This window comes from Salvia hispanica, chromosome 4 (genome assembly GCF_029641045.1).
Source record: "Salvia hispanica isolate PSC_SH4W2 chromosome 4, Shi_PSC_v1, whole genome shotgun sequence".
In the NCBI taxonomy this organism is placed as follows: Eukaryota; Viridiplantae; Streptophyta; class Magnoliopsida; order Lamiales; family Lamiaceae; genus Salvia; species Salvia hispanica.
This window is the reverse complement of record NC_142695.1, coordinates 24311211-24317876: the sequence shown is the minus strand read 5'-3', so window position 1 is coordinate 24317876 and position 6666 is coordinate 24311211.

Sequence of the window (6666 nt, the reverse complement as noted above, 5' to 3'; positions counted from 1 at the left end):
GCGGCGAAGGATCGGAGGCCGCGACGGAGGACAGAAATCTACCGGAGCTTCACTTATATGTCACCATCGTTTATCTTCCGGCGTTGGTTCAATGGCGGGAAATCTAGGTTTTCGAGAACAGAATTCGCAGAGAGAAATTGGGGGAAAGGGGAAATCGATGCAGATCTAGATGTACATAGTGAAATAAGAATGGTATCTCCTTCCTCGGAAGATTTTTCAGGTAAATTTATGAATATAGTATGCAATTATAGCTTCGATGGAATCGTTTGTGAATTGCGAGTTTCACTCTGCAGAGATTGGGAAAGAGGCTCCGGTCAACGTTGGAATTGAGTATGGTATGATTTATCTTGTTAGAACTGAGCAGAAGCAGAATTCAGTGCGGGAACCGCCGATTAATCGGCGAAGCTCTCCGGCGTCGGGGCTTCATAATCAATTCTACCATTACATTAAGCCGTCGCTGGGGAAGAGCAGCAGCAGATCGTACAACAATGGAGTTCGGATTACTCCAGTTTTGAACATTGCCCCAAATTCTACTGTGAGTTTATTTGAAATGGGCTCTCTTTTTTCCAGTAAAAAATCGAAAAAGAAGAGATAATGATACTAAAAATTTATTTTTATTTTATTTTATTAAATATTGTACATATTGAAAGTTATACTTTTGAAATCTCCATATTTCTTGTGATTGAATGCTGCAAACAAAAATTTTGAAAGTAAATTAAAAAGGAAAGGCGTGCTAATTTCATGCCGGTGAATTATTCGAGTTGTTGACATTTTAATACGAGTGTTGGCATTTGATATTCTCGGTATTGATATGTGAATTATAAGTGTTATTTTGTAGTTGTTGACATTTTAATATGAGTTGTTGGCATTCATATTCTCGGTTTTGATATGTGAATTATAAGTGTTATTTTTTAGTTGTTGACATTTTAATACGAGTTGTTGACATTCGATATTCTCGGTATTGATATGTGAATTATAAGTGTTATTTGTTAGTTGTTGGCATTTTAATACGAGTTGTTGACATTCGATATTCTCGGTATTGATATGTGAATTGTAATTGTTATTTTTTAGTTGTTGACATTTTAATACGAGTTGTTGACATTTGATATTCTCGGTATTGATATGTGAATTATAAGTATTATTTGTTAGTTGTTGACATTTTAATACGAGTTGTTGACATTTGATATTCTCGGTATTGATATGTGAATAGTAAGTGTTACTACCTCTGTCCCTGAAAATTTGATACATATTACCATTTCGGTCCGTCCCTAAAAATTTGATACACTTCACTTTTACCATTTTTGGTAGTGGATCCCATATTCCACTAACTCATTCCTACTCATATTTTATTATAAAACTAATACTTTAAAAGTAGGACCCACATCCCACCAACTTTTTCAACTCACTTTCCATTACATTTCTTAAAACCCTTCCATTACATTTCTTAAAACCCGTGTCGGATCAAAGTGTAACAAATTTTGAGGGACGGATGTAGTATTTGTTAGTTGTTGACATTTTAATACGAGTTGTTGACATTCGATATTCTCGATATTGATATGTGAATTATAAGTGTTATTTTTTAGTTGTTGACATTTTAATACGAGTTGTTGACATTCGATATTCTCGGTATTGATATGTAAATTATAAGTGTTATTTGTTAGTTGTTGACATTTTAATACGAGTTGTTGACATTCGATATTCTCAGTATTGATATGTGAACTGTAAAGTTTATTTGTTAGTTGTTGACATTTTAATACGAGTTGTTGACATTCGATATTCTCGGTATTGATATGTGAATTATAAGTGTTATTTTTTAGTTGCTGACATTTTAATAAGTGTTAATTTATTGAATGTTGAAGATTTGAAGATTTGAATGTTGAAGAGTTGAAGATTTGAAGATTTGCATGTTGAAGAGATTTGAATGTTGAAGATATTTGAAGATTTGAATGTTGAAGATTTGAAGATTTAAAGATTTGAATGTTGAAGATTTGAAGATTTGAATATTTGAAGATTTAAAGATTTGAATGTTTGAAGATTTGAAGATTTGAATGTTGAAGATTTGAAGATAAGAATGTTGAAGATTTGAAGATATGATGATTTGAATGTTGAAGATTTGAAGATTTGAAGACTTTGCAGCTAGAGTTTTAGAGAGGATTTTAGAAAATGATTTCACAAAAATTTAATGAAAAGACAATTATACCCCCGTGTTGACATAATGTGATAGTTGTTGACATTAAGTTAATCTTGTGAATTAGTGGCTGAGATTGCATCTCATTTCTCAATTATGCCCAAAAATCTCATCCTAACAAGACCCTATATATATATATATAGGGTTTTGATCTATGAAGACCAGATTTAAATACAGAAATGCAGAACACGGTCATACGTAAGACATATTTAGGTCATAGTTAGTTTATTTTTAGGTCATGCTAACAAAGCATGACCTAAAATGATCTTAACATGACATAAATCCAAATCTTATAATATGACCTAAAACTACTTAATTATGACCTTCCGTGTTTTGGGTTAATTATTGACCATTAGATCATCTAATCCTAGGGCCAAGATTTGAGCTGCATTCCTGGATTTAAACACATACTTGTTTTGATCATCTCCCTATATATATATATGTATATATAGGAGAATGATCAATACAAAAATTGATCCCAATACAAAATCCAGACCAAATCCTGACCATGAGATTTGACAATCTAATGGTCAATAATTAAAGAAAAACACGGAGGGTCATTATAAAGCAGTTTTAGGTCATATTATAAACTTTGGGGTTGAGGTCATGTTAAGATCCTTTTATGTCATTCTTATTATAATGACGTAAAAATAAGCTTACGATGACCTAAAAATGACCTCCATATGCTTGGTTCTGTATTTTTATATTAAAAATGGGTTTGCATAGATCAAAACCCTATATATATATATATATAAATATACAATAAAGAAAATTTAGAACTATCTATTAATTTGAGATTTACACTGGAATATGACATCAATTGTCTAACTATTAAATTAATTGGATAAGGGTGTTACAAAAATAAAGAATATATATAAAGAAATATAAAAAATTATTGCAAATCAAGAATAGAAACTATTTAAATATTGTATCTATAAGATGATAAAGATTTAAAAAAATATAATTCTACTTCTACATCTATCAATCTATTAATCCACTGTAACGAAAGGACATGAGAGAAAGAAATATAAATAGAATAGGATATACAAACAAAAGATTGAGAAATACTAAATACTAAAGTAAATAAATAAAATTAAATTCAAAATAAATACTCCCTCCGTTCCACGGTAGTTGAGTCATTTCATATTCTGCACTCGTTTTAGAAAAATGATAATAAATAGTTAAAGTGGAGAAAAGGTAAAGTAAGAGAGAGAATAATGTAGATAAGACTCTTATTTACCTTATTTTGTCACATAGAAATTAAATATCTTCTCAGAGTGAAGATTATTACCAGCATTTCTCTCCCTACAAAGATAATAAGTACGATTAAAATAAAATATGAAAAAATCAACTAAAATTTAACACTAAAATCATATAATTATAAATGCAATTGAGCAAAATTGGGAGATGCACCATGTTGCGATAGCAAACTACCAATTAAGTGGTAATTTTGATGTAAACGAAAAACAGGAGGAGAACGACCAGTGTTCAAACTATTATCAATTTTACCTCCTGAAGAAGTAAAGCAAAACATAGAATTATATGAACGAATATTTTTCAAGAAGTGAACACTTTCAGCATTGTTAGAGAACATCAAACGCAATAATACGCAATAATACTTGAGGAGGAGTTATCATAAAAGGAAGCTTAATATTCTCATTCATACAACAAAAGGAATATCTCAGACTCTTCGGTTTACTCGGTTTGCCAAGACATTCCTCATACCAAAACAACGCACCAGAATGCGAACAGGAGAACATAGCATCACTAACATCCCAATAATATGCAAATAAAAAATTAAAAATAATTAAATTTGTACCACTATTAACATATTACAAATGAAAATAGAAAACAAAAACTAAAAATCATTATGTGCAAAGAAATGGTTCAAAGTAATAATTTTAATTATGAGTTATTATAATAATATAAACAAAGATAAAAAAAAATAAAAATAGTTATCAATGTAGTATACCCGACTTCATTAAACTTAAATTAACAAAAGAAAAAGAAAAATCAATCTCAATTATGATAAAAAAAAAAATATACCTCCACATTGATACAATAAAGACGAAATAATAGTGCTCTTTCGTAAGAGATATGGTATCTTCATCACGAACATCATCACTTATAGTAATAGGACTTTCAACGGATCCACCAACATAAGCTTCAAAAAAAATTATTATAGTACAAATGAGTTAAACAAAATATAATTCAAGGAGTACTACTAAGTATATATATAAATCAAATTATTCTTATTAACTACAAAATTATAATTGAATAGTTAAAAAAAAAATCTAAGCAACATCAAGATATTCTTCTTAGGTTTTGGAAAATATTCCTCAATTAGTAAAACTATTGAATAAGAACAAAAATGTCATATGATTTAACGAAAATGTTGAAAACTAATCTATATTTTCTTACATCAAATTATGAATAAAATAAAATAGCTTAATTAAGACATACATAATATTAAGAGTAGAAACTATTTAAATATTGTATACATAAGATTATAAACAATTAGAAAATATTATAAATAACACCAAAACATGCTTCGACTTCTACAACTCCCAATCCACTCTGACGAAACATTTCATAATAATAATACTATTGAATTATACAGATAAAATATCAGTTATAAGGGTAGAAACAAAGGGCACCAGGGAAAGAAATAAAAATAGAATAGGATATACAAAGAAGTACTAAATACCAAAGCAAATAAAGAAAATTATTTTTGAAAATAAATAAATAGTTCATTTTACAATCAATCAACAAAACATAGGTATTCAAACACGCAAAAACAAAAACGTTAGAAACATCTCTCTCAAATCAATAATTCATACATTTTGAAAGACTTCTTTGTAAATAACATTAAGAGTAGAATCCCTTCTACTGTTAAAAGAATGCCATAAAAACACTACTTCTATTAACATATTTATAAAAGAAAATAGAAAACATACACTCCCAAATATTTTGAATAATGCGAGGTGGAAGGTTTTCAAGAAAAATTAACTATTGGAATATAAAACTTTAAACATTAAAATTAATACTTAGTTTTATTCATATATTTCATAATTAATTAAATTCTAAGTCTTATGTTCTAGCACACATTAAGGCCATTAATATTTTATAACTCTTTCAATTTTTATTACTCTCAAACAATCACAACCTCATACGCACACTCGACTAATGAAGAATTTGACCGAAATTCTTCAATCGCCCACACACGATCACCCACAAATATCATAGATCGGTGACAAACGTCACATGTTATTAAGAGTAAAAACTCAACTATTATAAAAAAAATGGAGTTTATAAATTTTTAAAACTTTGCTTATACATAACATTAAGAGTGGTATTTTTAATACTTAATGTGTGATATAATATGTATGTTTAATGTATTATATTTTTGTTAACCTTATCTATTTAATTTTATTTTTTATTTTACACAAAGAGTATTTGTAATATTATAAACAATTAAAAATATTATAAACAACAACAAGAAGATATTTGAACTTCTCTCAACCCATTCTCAATGAAACATTTCATATTTTAGCATTTGATATGAGTGTAGTAGTGATAAATCGTATTCTAAGCCTTGGTTATTGGTCAGTATGTCGTAATTTGCATGTATTATCCGCAAAATAGTTGCTTAAGTGTGCAGGATAAAAGGGGTCCAAGTCAGTAAGAGACGGTTCAGAAAACTCGGGTGAAAAGAGCGCTAGAAGGGTGCAATACTGACCGGGATGCATGCCAGAGAAAAGGCTCGAGATGGAGAAGAAGGATAGCTGGGATGATCAACCATAAACAAGGGCAAGAGAGTCATTTCGCGAAGGAAGTCTACCCTAAAAGCAAGGGCAAGCCACCCTATAAAAGAAGCCACCTGGAGAGAGAGAGAATGAGTTCTTAATTCTCATTCGGCCGCTACACTTAGTTAGAATTCTCTCTCGAAGATCAGTTCCTTCGCCACTGTCCACATTCTTCTCGTTCCTCGCCACAGCCATGGTCACCTGAAGATTCCAGACGTCCATCGGAAAATCATCATCCACCGTTCCAGCCAGTTTGTCTCGTAGCAGTAGCAGTTTCATCGCCCGGAGTGGCATAAACAATCTTTAATCGTTTTCCTAGTTTAATTTTTACTAGTTTTCTTCGTTGGATCTATTGCAAACTTAATTCTTGTTACCTTTTGAAGTATTTCGTTAAGATCCAAACATTTTAATTATAAAGTTTGTTTTTCGCATCTCTCTTTGGTTTGAATCCGCTTCATTCTGCCTAGGAAATGTTAGATCTAGTTATCGCGTTTATTTTCTAAGTGTTTACGCATGTCTTCCTGAGTAGGCTAAATCTGGAGTTGTTAATTGAAATTTCAAAGTTCATGTTTCAGTTTAAGTTTTCGTGCATGAGTTTCTTATTTTGCGTTGTCATTACCACCTTGCATGTTAGCCAGTAGGAGTAATCTGCAGTTATTAGCCGTTAATCTT